The sequence below is a fragment of the Medicago sativa genome, chromosome 8 (assembly GCF_051527215.1).
Source record: "Medicago sativa cultivar Bolivia chromosome 8, Bolivia_mono, whole genome shotgun sequence".
NCBI lineage: Eukaryota > Viridiplantae > Streptophyta > Magnoliopsida > Fabales > Fabaceae > Medicago > Medicago sativa.
Genome location: NC_140756.1, coordinates 36860823 through 36874176, shown reverse-complemented (window position 1 = coordinate 36874176; position 13354 = coordinate 36860823). Strand labels below are relative to the sequence as shown.

The 13354-nt window shown below is 34.6% G+C and overlaps 1 long non-coding RNA gene across 1 annotated transcript; it reads right to left on the bottom strand.

Annotated features, from left to right (window-relative positions):
- Positions 1-29: 29 nt before the first annotated feature.
- On the bottom strand, positions 30-575 carry LOC146898872 (uncharacterized). Its single transcript, XR_015021734.1, has 2 exons — positions 453-575; positions 30-261 (listed from the first exon to the last, which is right to left on the bottom strand). It is a non-coding gene; the product is annotated as an uncharacterized LOC146898872 (long non-coding RNA).
- Between the last annotated feature and the right edge of the window lie 12779 nt (positions 576-13354).

Genomic DNA, 13354 nt, shown 5'->3' with positions numbered 1-13354 from the left:
ATAAAATTGAATCGTAAAAAGAGAAATGAGAATCATAACATTAATTTATTTATATTAAAGCGATGGCATATATTTCAGTGATACACCCATGCCCATGCTACAGTTATTGAAATTCATGAATGATATCTAAAAGCCAACTGGTTAGTTGGAAAGAAAGATATCGTTTATTAAAAGTAGTATGTAGCTGCATAATATAACGCATGGGATATATTGTACACCAAAAGTTCTCACATGCTTCTATCTTCGTCATGGGGAACATTACTGCAAATGAAACTTGAAAGTCAGTTGAAGTTCGAACAAATACAACCACATACATCAATGCAACATATGGTATGACAGTTGATCGGTACTTAATAATTTTGTAATTGAAATACTAGGCCAATATTTTGGAGTTGATTCACATTAATTTCTCATGAGTTTCTAAGATATAAAAAAAGAGATAAAATACACACAGATTGTGGCGAGAAACACGACAGTCGAAGCAAGCTTCACAGAAGCCATTGTTTGATCGAGAGAAAGAACTAGCAAGAATTGTTTGTTACGAATTAAGATTAGCTTTGAATTGCATTAGTTCATTCTTGGATGCAAAAATATATAGAGATATCGCGATAATAGCGACAAAAGGCTTAATACAAGACAAAAATAATTGTATTAAATTGGAAAGTAAGGATCACGGGTTGAGTGAAGGTAAATAAAAATATTCAATCCTTATTCTGAAAAATATTCAATCCTTGGTTAAAAAAATAATAAAAATTCCATTCCACATATAATAAATGAGCTGGCTTGATGGTTAAGAATAAATTTTTATTTTTTTAGGGGAATATTTATTTATTTATTTTAGATTAGGAGTAACAATAAATAAATTCTTTCCTTTTATTTTGAAACATCAAGACTTTGAAGAAAGTTCAACCAAAAAATCAACATTTCCAATGGTCCTAAAGTTTCTCTAAACTTTTGTGGCGGTGATTTTCGGATATCAAGCTATTGATTAACGTTGACTCGCAAATTTTGATTCACCACCGAGCTTTTATTTTTTCCAACGAAAAGGGGAAAAGATCGAATAAACCCTAATTTTTTACAGATTAAATGTTCGTGGGTTAGTCACGTAAAGGGAAGGTATTAGCACCCTAAACGTCTATAGTACTCTATAGGAACCTCTTGCTTTTATTTATTTTTCTGCTAAAATTGATTGGTTACTTGTAAAAAAAGTTAAGTGTAAATAAAGAAAGAAAGAAAATGTTTTTGTATTTTTGTTGATTTGGAAAGACAAAGTCTTTTTCCTACGTACCCGAGCGTGATTAAAATCACGTAGTTTGGGGTAAAGAGTCGGATGATTGATTTTAAAGTTTGAAAATGTTTTTAAAGGTGAAAAGCCGAAGTGCCATAAAAATGAAGTGTGATTGATTGATTTTAATTAAAGAAAATTAAAGTCTAAATATGATTAAAATTGACTGAAGTTTGATTTAAAAAAGATGAGGAATCAATTTGTTTGAAACCCAAGGTTTGTTAAGAAAAAGTATTTTTGATGAGATTTTTGAATATTTGAATGATTTTATGTTTTTCTAATTAAGGCTTAAAAATAAAGTGTGATAAAATAAACTAAAGCGCGAGGGATTTTTCATAATGACGTCGGATCAAAATAAAAATCCCCTTTTCCTTGGATTAAAACAAAACTACTATTTTTTTTATTTTTTTTCCTTTTATGCATAAAGAGGAATAAATAAATATGCATGCAAGATTCTCATTTATATTTACATTTGTCCCTAAAATATATTCTAAAGCATAAAAGCAGAATAAATAAATATGTATGGAATGCAATATTCTCATTTATATTTACATTTGTCCCTAAGTACATTCTAAGGCATAATAAATAAAGAAAATAAAATGACAAAGCAACAATAAAATTACAAATGCATTTGAATTAATAAATATGCTAAATAAAGCAAAATAAAAGAAATAAAAATGCATGAGATGATGATAACCTAAATAAACTAGGAAGTAAAAAACAGTAAATAAATTATAAAAATAAACTAAAAAAAAAAAGCAATGAACAAAACTAAATAAACTAGAGAAATAGTAATAAAAAAAGACAATAAAGTAAATTAACTATGAAGGAAAAGAATAAAAACACCTAATAAACTAGGAATGATAAAAAGCACTAAAAATAAACTAAGGATAACATAAAATAACTAAAAACGAATTAAAACGACAAAAGACATTAAAAGAAACTAAGAAAAAAAACTAAAAAAATGTTGCACATAAGTATACGTGCTTAAAAATAAAAAAGACTAAAAAAATATCAAAAAGAAATAAATAAGAAGCTATAAAAAGAAGTGAATGAAAATAAATAAAATGATGAAAAAAATGAAGAAACAGTAAAAGGGATGGAGCACATATATCATAAGGAAAAAACGAAGAAGGATGGGCCGAAAAACCCATGTGGGTTAGGGTTAGGAGACCGGTTCGGTTTTTGAAATGGGTGGGTCAGTTTTAAACTTAATGCCACATTGGATTAGGTTTTTTTGCCTTTGTGTGATTCTAGCTTTCTTGGAATGTGTGCCCCCCAATGATTGATGAATGTTTGGTTTATATAGTGGCGAAGATGATCCGACTGGGGAAAAAAAACAAAAGGATATCCGAGTTCGCAAAAGAAAGGGATCCGACTCTGCTGGGACAATGTAGGTTTACTGGGGGAAAAGGGTCGTCAACTATCGCACTGATAGTTGTATGAAGACAAAGTGACAAGCATTACCTACTATTGATGTGAGATAACTTAATGAAGGTATGAGTAAGAAAGAAAAGACGTTGTCTACTGTCGATGTGAGAGAGTAAGACACAATGATAAAAGTAAAGACATGTTTTACGTACTATCGATGTGAGATATCTTAATGAAGGTAAAATGAAAGGAAAGACATCTTGACCAAACATATTGGGGAAATTGAATGTATATGCAAACTAATTGTTCATGGAACCTGCCATTTGGAAATATGTTTGATTGGTGACATCTCCGGATCAGACACCACTAGGGATGACACTTTTGAGGAAATGAAGGATATTGCAAGCTATTCACTTGAGACAAAGGTATTTGCAGGCTATTACCCGCGCTCAAAGGTATTTGCAGGCTATTAACCTAACTCAAAGGTATTTGCAGGCTATTAACCTGACTCAAAAGTATCTGCGGGCTATTAACTAGCTCAGAGGTATTTGTAGGCTATTAACTTGGCTCAAAGGTATTTGCAGACTATTAACCAGACTCAAAGGTATTTGCCGGCTATTAACCTGGCTCAAAGCTATTTGCAGGCTATTAACCCGACTCAAAGGTATTTGCAGGATATTAACCTGGCTGAAAGATATTTGCAGGATAACTCGACTCAAAGGTATTTTGCTCGCTATTCGTTGGCGCTACAAGGAGCGAGGACCGAACTAAAGGGATACAGCCAGAGAGGACTCTGGGTGACCAATGCAATCATGTATGAATGATGTTGTATATACGCTGTGAAATTTTAGCGTACTTGTTTTACGATGTTTTATGTAATGTTCCAACACCAGAAACTCAAAAAATAGATGTTCCGTTTAATGTTCAAACATCATGCTAGTAAACATAAAATATGCAGGAAAATAAAAGACAAGAAAGTAAAAGGCACAGAGAGTTTGTTGACCCAGTTCGGTGACAAACACACCTACTCTAGGGGTTACCAAGCCAGGAAGGAAATCCACTAGTGTAGTCCTTATTCTAAACTTCTCAGTAAACCATGTTTACAACTTAAGACCTAGGACCTACCCGTCTAGACTTCAACCTTGGAACTCCTAAATCTGAGATCCCATCTCACTATCATACAATCAATCACATCCCCTGTGATTATCAGATTTAAACACAAAATGGTGAAGTTACCTTCAAACACAAAACTACAACCTTGCTTTAAAACTTTGGTGTTGCACACGAGTTACAACTCAATAAACAGTCCTTAACATGTATCAAGGTGGTACAAGAAAGACTCACAAATAACAAACAGTCCTAAAATATTATTCTTTAGAATGACGGCTTGAATACCTAATTAGGTCTTGAAGTCTTCCTTATATATTGAAGCAATATGGGCATAATAACCTTGTTGGGCTTCAGCACAATGCAGATCGTTCAGCTAATCTACATAACACAAATCAGTAACAAAAAAGGAAAGTCTTAATATGTAGGAACATCTTTCGGAATTTCCAAACATATCCAATTATTCCCTAAAATATTGTTACTCCGTTAGGAATAAAAGCACAACTGATTCTGTAAAGATATGCGCGTTGCTTGGTTAGCAAGATATGAGAACGTGGATTCCTTAATAAGATAAAGCGCGTGAACAATTAGGCATAAAACAAGGCACACTGAACCATGCCAGGATGTGGGAACATCATTTCCAACATCTTACATAAATGCCTAAAACATGTAGGAACATAGTATCCAACATCACAAACATGGATATATGTTTTAGCAATAATGCAGCCAATACAAAAACTCAATAATCTCCCCCTTTGGAAATTTTTTGGCTAAAACAAATTGAGGCAAATTATAAAAATAAGAGGGATAAAAAACTTCCACTTCTTCAAAAAACATGAGCACACACTATGAAGAAACATCCATCACATAATGTCTAAAGAGATACCTTAGATAAACTTCTTCAAGTCATCATAAACACACAACCATGAAGAAGAAAACAACTTTCCAAAGAATACTTCCATAGAAAACATCCAATGAGAAGAAGTAGGAAAATAGTATCATTAAAGAGATTCTTAAATGTGCACAAACACTAAACGAATACCTTACATAGTCTTCAGTCAAAGTTTGAACCAAACAGACATGAAGAGAGAAGACTCTTAATAGGATCTAGGTTAAGAGAGAAACAGGTATTACTCACATCAGAGACATGTAGCATCGAAAAAGATAGTAGCACCGTCTCACAAGAACAATACACGTAAAGGAAAAATAAATTCCGAAGAAACAATCAGTAGGTCAGGGAAAAATAAATTCCCACACAGGATCAGAAGTTCCAACATCCTTTACCACATCAGACAGGAAAAACTTATCACACATCACCAAGGGAAAAATAAATTTCCCATACTTACAAGGTACTGATATGTAGATCTGTCAAAACAGCTTGATCATTTACAAGCACACAGACATAGTATCACTCCCTCTCAATATAACAACTTATGATTGACTGCTAACAACAATATTCCATTACTCCCCCTGAATGCATGCACATAAAAGAATGGAAACCCCAAAACCTCCTAATGAATAATTAAAGGAAATACTTAAGGGTCATCCATTACCTCATGGAACATACAACGAAACAGACCATTCAGTCACACATTCATGTTCCAACATTCAACAGAACATTCTGCAGGGAACATGCAGAAACTAAAAATATTGAGACTAAGAGATTTTCCCATAACAACAAGATGTTGCAACATTAGTGTCAACATCAACAATCATGCCGGAATAATTGCAAAATAAATGCAATAACAGAGAATAAGCATAACATTAAAAAAAATAGGCATAACCCCAACCATAGGAGAATAAGCACCAGCATACCATTAACTCCCCCTTTTTAGGCACAAAATATGCCAACAGAAAAACATTAAGAGTACGTACTGTTATACCTTAATTTTGGACCTAAAAATACTAACTCAATTCTTCTTTTCTTGCATTTCAAGTCATTTGATATGTCTCTGATCAATTACATCTTTCTCTGCATTTTATTTCAATGTTATTTGCAAAATTCACATAGAAGGGTATTTTAGTCATTTCCTGCATTCAACTCATTTTAATCCTTGAAAATTGTTTGAGTCTTTTAAATTGGTTTGTATAAGTCCTTGTTTCAATCTCGTGTCAAAATTCATTTCAAAAAAATATCAGTTGGGTCATTTTTTAGTCAGTTTAGCCCCTAGGGGCATTTTAGTCATTTCCCATGATAAAATCTCTTTCAATCTTTAAAAATTTGTTTGAGTCCTTTCAAATAGTTTGAATAAGTCTTCATTTCAATTCTATGTTAAAAACCCATTCCAAAAATTGCATTTGAAGTCATTTTGAGTCAGTTTTGCCCCTAGGGGCATTTTGGTCTTTTCATGTGTCAAAACTCTGTTTAAACTGTTGAAATTGTCTCTGAGTCTTTTAATTTTGTTTGTATAAGTTCTTGCTTTAATTTCCTGTTAAAAATCCATTTTAAAATTTCATCTGAGCCATTTTCAGTCGTTTTAGTCCCTGAGGGGCATTTTGGCCATTTCACATAAAATCTCTTGTCTGCTTCGTTGTTTTTAGTCGTCTCGCTTTACGTTATTTTTCAATTTACTTTTTCAATTCAACTTTAGTTTTAATTTTCATATTTGTCCTTGTACTTTTGTTATTTGCATTTTAATCCCTTTTAGGTGTGTTAAATCCAAGTGCCACGTGTCCAAATGCTATTAGTCCACAAAAGTTTGTTAGAGTCCAGTGCCACATGTCCCACTCCAATTGGTCCAAGGCTTACCACATCACCTATAAAAGTCCAAGTCAAGGTCAAAGTCTCATTCAACAAATCATTTTTACACAAAAACCCCCAAAATTCCAAAGACCATTTTAATTATTTTCTCTCCCATTTTTCTCTCACCTTCATCCCTAACAACCTCTAACTAACTTTCTCCACCTCCATCACCACCCTAACTAATTTCCTCCACCACCTTTAACCACCTCTAACCACCCAAAACCACCTTAACTACCTTTTTTCCTCCATCAAAATTCATCAATTCACCAAAAACCACCACCATCTTCATCATTCAACTTCCATAACCATCAAATTCTTCAAGAAAACCACACGGCCTTCAACAATTTACAACAACCTTCATCATCTCATTTTCTGGATTCGACTTTCAGCATCAACAACATCTTCAAATCTGAATTCAACTCTCAACACACTCAACCGTCCATCATCGTCTTGACATTTCTGTTCCGAACGAGTTCAACACCATGACAGAAGCAAGGCACGAAGAACAAAGCTCAAATCTGAGCTGTTAAAGAACCAGAGACTCAATCGGCCTCAAATCTGATTCTCGCAAGCAGAACAAACGGAATTTAACCGGAACAACGCCGATCAGAACGAAGCGTGAGTCCGCAAAACAGAGGAGATGGGATCAGTGGCGAAGAAATACGAACTGAAACGGAATCAAAGAAGAGGAACGACGAGTGTGGATCGAACAAGTTCGAAATGGTTCCGATTCTTCATCACGGTACAGAACCTTCTTCTTCGTTAAACTTCATCACTGATTCAAATTCTTGAATCTGTTCATGCTGCATTTATTTGTTTCGAAGATGATTAAGGTGGAAAAGTAGTTTGATTTCGTCATTTTTAAGTACAGATCTAGGTGTTGTTTGGTTTGTTTTCGAAGTTCTGAGTTTGGATCCGAGTAGAGAGGAAGGAAAGGAGCGTTTTAACATAAGAAGTTTTCAAAGATAATAAAAAAATTTACTCCGGTACGGCGGCGCTCCGGCCAGCCACCGCACCGGAGGTGCCCTGGCCATCCTCTGTACTTCCTTTCCGGCACTGTGTTTTTTAGAAAGAGGGAGATGATTGAATTTTGGAAGGAGGACGTGAGGAAAGAAAAATGGAACAAACAGCCACAACTTTTTATATTAATCAACTTTTTTGACCCATGCCCACAACCCAGACCATAACCCATGGGTTGAACCGCTCCATACCCATAACCCAGCCCATTTTCGAATTTGCTCTTAAGCCCAACTGTGTTTGTGTGCTGTTTGTTTCTTGTTATTTCTGTTGCTGTTTGAACCCCCCAGTGTTGCTATTTCCACCCCTGCCATGCCCATAACTTCTTGAAAAATTCTATAAAAATTCCTATATGTTTCTTTATTTTTTTGTGACTCTTTCATGATAGTAGTTGTGTTGGAAAATTGATATAAAAATAGTATGGTATTTTCTTGCTTTAATTGTAAAACTTTATGTAAAAAACCTATGAAAATTGTATGATTTCGATTCCAATTCTTGATGGATATTCTTGGTTCATGATATATAATTTTTGTGAAGGTTTTGCTGCTGTTTGAATGTGTTTTTGCTGTATGTGTGTGTATTGGGCCTAGTTGCTTGCTTTGCAAGATTTGTTTGTGAATAAATAATGTAAAATACGCTTAAATTCACTATTAAAATGCGTGGTCTATCACATCCCTTTGATCCCCATTTTACAATCTGAGTTCATGTCTTTAAAAATGTGTTAAAATGTGAGGATTATAAGTCATGTGAACTTTGCATTTTGTAGTAGGATTTTAGCTCTATTTTGCATCATTTTCGCTATGTTTTTGTGGTAATTTCTTTGCTTTTGTTATAATAATCCTTACTTGCTTTTACTTCTTGATATTGTCATGTGCTACTAACCCTTTTGTTTCATGTTTCTTAAGCATCCTATCCTCCATTTCCACTTTATTTCTTGCACTTTAAGTTTCACCAAAAATTAGAATGTAACACTTAGGGATTTTGTACTTTACTTTTATGCAAATTTAATTTCTTGCAAGACCATAGAATGTATCTAGGCCAATGATGTAATAAGGACAATGGACTCTAATGATGTACACCGACACAAGCACCGACACATGCACACACATCACTTTAGGTATATGGTTACAATATGCATGTTTAGATGTATGTTTAGGATTGTATGTTTAGATGAATGCTTAGGATTTACACTTAGAAAAAATCAATTTCCCAAAAAAAAAATAATAAACAACATCACTCAAATATTTTTCTTAATAAACCTTGGGATCAAAATCCCATTGAATTTTCCTTTTTCATTTTCTTAATCAAATTCCAATGAACTTTAATCATACTTTGACTTTCTTTTGCAAATGACTAATTCAACCTCACAATTTCATAATCTCATGCCCTTGAGGCCTCTTTCTCTCATTCTTCAAAATTCCCATTTTCAAACTTAAAATCAACCAACAAAAACAAAAACATTTTTTGGAAGAGAACTACGGTGGATTTGATCCCTTAAACGGGTACGTAGGCAAGGAACAAAATTCCTTCAAATCAACTAAAACAAAAATCCAAAAACATTCTTCTCCCTCCAAATTCTTCACTTAGAATACCTTTAGGTTTAAATAAATACTTTCAAAATAGCATTTAAAAATAAAGCGCGCGCGTAGAAATTGAAGACGGTTCCTATAGGATACTATAGTCGTTATGGGTGCCTAACACCTTCCCGTAGCGAAAACAACTCCCGGACCTCGATTCTCAAGGGTTTTGCTTACTTTTTCCCTTCCCAAGAAAAAATGAGATATCACCGGTTTAAAAGGTTCAAACGTAATCAATGTTTGACACCCGAAAACCAAGATAAAACACGTACCATACTAGTGTATACCCCACAACTGAAAGATGTGCAATGAACAAAGAAGAGAGCACACCCTATAAACCAGATCATTACACCTTCTCATGTAGGCAAATTACCAACTTGCCCCTTAGTTTTTCAATTTGCTTAGCATCTAAGGCCTTGGTGAAGATGTCTGCCAGTTTCTCTTCCGTGTCAACATGTTCAAGTGTCATAGCCTTCTCCTCAACAAGATCTCTGATGAAATGATGTCGTATATCAATGTGTTTTGTCTTGCTATGTTGAATAGGATTCTTGGAAATACCGATAGCACTCAAGTTGTCATAGTACAATGTTAGAACATCTTGTTTAACATTATACTCCTTCAACATCTTCTTCATCCATACAAGTTATGAACAACTACTGCCAGCTGCTATGTATTCAGCTTCAACAGTAGATAGAGACACATAATTCTATTTCTTACTAAACCATGAGATCAGATTGTTTCCTAGAAAGAAACATCCTCCAGAGGTACTTTTCCTATCATCTGCACTTTCTGCCCAGTCAGCATCACAATAACCAATTAACATAGAATTTTCAATGTGTGGGTACAAAATTCCATAATCACTGGTGCTATTAATATACTTTATTATTCTCTTCACTTGAGTGAGGTGACTCATTTTTGGTTCATATTGATACCTCGCACAAACTCCTACATCAAAAGTGATATCAGGTCTGCTTGCAGTAAGATACAATAAGCTTCCAATCATGCTTCTGTACATGCTTTGACCAACAACGACACCATTTTCATCCTTTGTCAGTTTCAAATGAGTGACAACTGGAGTTCTTTTGTGGCCACCATTATCTATACCAAATTTCTTCACAATATTCTTGGCATATTTACTTTGAGAAATGAAGATAGTGTCCTCAATTTTATTGACTTGAAGGCCAAGAAAATAAGTTAGCTCACCTACTAGACACATTTCAAACTCAGACTGCATTTGCTGAATGAAATATTGAACCATCTTATTCGACATTCCACCAAAAACAATGTCATCAACATATATCTGTGCAATCATTAGTCTTCCATTATCATCTTTTACAAAAGAGGTCTTATTTGTTCCTCCTTTCCCGTACCATTGATTTACAAGAAACTGTGTGAGTCTCTCATACCAAGTTCTAGGTACCTGCTTTAAACCATACAAAGATTTCTTCAATCTATAAACATGATTGGGAAAACATGGATATTAATAAATCCCTTTGGTTTCTCAACATAGACTTCTTCATTTAAGTAACCATTTAAAAAGGCACTCTTAACATCCATTTGGAACAGTTTAAATTTAAGTATACAAGACACCCCCAACAGTAATCTTATAGATTCCAGCCTAGAAACATGAGCAAAAGTTTTATCAAAGTCCATGCCTTCTACTTTAGTATAGCCTTGAGCAACTAACCTTCCCTTGTTTCTGGTCAGAGTTCCATTTTCATCAGACTTTTTCTTATAAATCCACTTGGTGCCAATAACATTCATACCTTCATGTCTTGGAACCAGATCCCACACTTCACTTCTCTTGAACTGATTTAATTCTTCTTGCATTGCTTCAATCCAGAATTTATCAGTGAGAGCTTCTTTGAAATTCTTTGGTTCAACCTTGGACACAAAGCAAGAAATGTAGATAACTCAATTTGATCTTCTAGTTATGATCTCTTGATCAGAATTTTCAATAATGAGTTCTTGAGGATGATTCTTCTGAACTCTTGGACACTTGATCTTTCTCAGCTTCCTCGGTTACTTCTTTCTTAGGTTAAGACTCATTCACTTGGATAGGTACATTTGTTTCTTGAACATATATTCCAACATCGGAGTCAACATCAGGATCAAACACATCATCTATCACCACATTGATGCATTCCATGATTGGTTATGGAATTGAAAACTCTATAAACTTTGATGTTTGTAGAGTATCCAAGAAAAATCCCTTCATCACTTTTGGGATCCATTTCCTTCTGGGATCTCTATATGTCAATATGTAGCACTTGCTTCCAAAGACATGGAAATATTTGACAGTAGGTTTTCTTACTTTCCATATCTCATATAAGGTTGTGGTGGTTTCTGGACTTTAGAGTAACCCTGTTATGTATATGACATGCTGTGTTGATGGCTTCAGCCTAGAAATGATATGGCAAATGTTTTGCATGAAGCATAATTCTTGTTGACTCTTGTAAGGTTCTGTTCTTCCTTTTCACAACACCATTTTGCTGACGTGTTATAGGAGATGAGAATTCAAGTTTGATTCCCTCACAATAGCAGTATTCATTAAATTTGGCATTCTCTAACTTAGTTCCATGATCAATTCTGATTCTCATAATGGCACTATATTTTTCTCTTTGCAGTTGTGTGCACAGATTTTTAAACATATCAAAGGTGTCTGATTTTTCTCTAATATAATCTATTCAAGTAAATCTTGAGAAATCATCAACAACTACAAAAGCATACCTTTTACCACCAATGCTTTCAACTTGCATAGGTCCCATCAAATCCATGTGCAGAAGTTCAAGAACTTTGGAGGTTACATGATGGTCCAACCTTGGATGGGACATTCTTGTCTGCTTACTAATCTGGCATTCACCACATATGCTGTCTTCAACAATTTTGAGATCAGGAAGTCCTTTGATAGCTTCTGAAGATATGGCTTTCTTCATTCCTTTCAAGTTTAAGTGTCCCAATTTTTGGTTCCATAGCTTGACCTCTTCTTGTTTACTCATAAGACAAGTGATAAGGTGTGCTTCTTCTTGAGATACCCACAAGTAGCAGTTGTCTTTAGACCTGGTTCCTTTCATGAGGACTTCACCTAGTTGGCAGTTAATCCTTTCACTAGAAGCACATTATCAAGTCTTGGCATACCATGCTTGATCAAGTTACCAATACCCAGAATTTTTCCTATAGCTCCATCACCAAAATTAACATAGCTGCTAGCATAAAGCCTCACATCTTCAAGGTATTTATCTACCCTAGTCGTGTGTCTGGAATAACCACTATCAAAGTAACAGTCCTCCTTAGATAATGCTATTAGAGATGTGTGAGCAATTAACCCAGTATTAACACTTCTGGGAATCCACTTCTTCTTGGGTTGTTTCTATTGAGATTGCTTAGATCTCCCATGAAAATTGAAACAATATGGTCTAATATGATCACTCCCCTTACAGTGATGGCAAATCCAAGAGCTAGGTTTCTTCTTGGTCCTTGAACTCAGATGTTCCTTAGAATGTTCCAACATCGGCTTACTCCTTGTTCAGTCATCACTTCCAGCAGCAACTATAGATTTATTGTCATATTGTTGCTTCCTGACCATTCCACAATCTTCTAGAGCATAGGAAGAGTTTCTGTTTCATTGTTTCTTGTTTAGATCTTTATAGTTAAAGCCAACACCTTCAAGTTTCTTTATGTTCTTGACTTCAAGAATTTCTTCTAGAACATTTTTTCCTGTAGTCATCATTCTGACCTGCTTCTTTATATGCTCCAGTTGTGAATTCAGTTGTGTAACGTCATCACTGAGTTCTGAAATTTTAGCAAGATTCTCACTCCTTTCATCTTGCAGCTTGCTGATGATATCTTCTTGTTTCTCAATCATCTGACTCATATCAGTGTTTTTGGCAATTAGTTCATTGTAAGAGACAGCTAACTCATCATAACTCAGCTCTTCATCATATGACTTTGTATTTGACATAACTCTACCAGTCAATGCAGTGACATGTTTGGCAGATTCATTTTCCACTTCATCTTCTGAGTCATCTCCATCTGACCATGAAACATCCAAACTTTTCTTTTGTCATTTAAGAAAATTAGCACATTCTGTTCAGATGTGGTCGTACCCTTCACATTCATGACACTAAGCAACCTTATATTGATTATTCTTCTCATTAGTTCTTGCTATCATCTCTGTGTTGGGTTGGTTGTCAATGTTGGACTTGATGTTCTGACCATTGTTCTGACCATTAAATCTGGATCTTCTGTCAACTT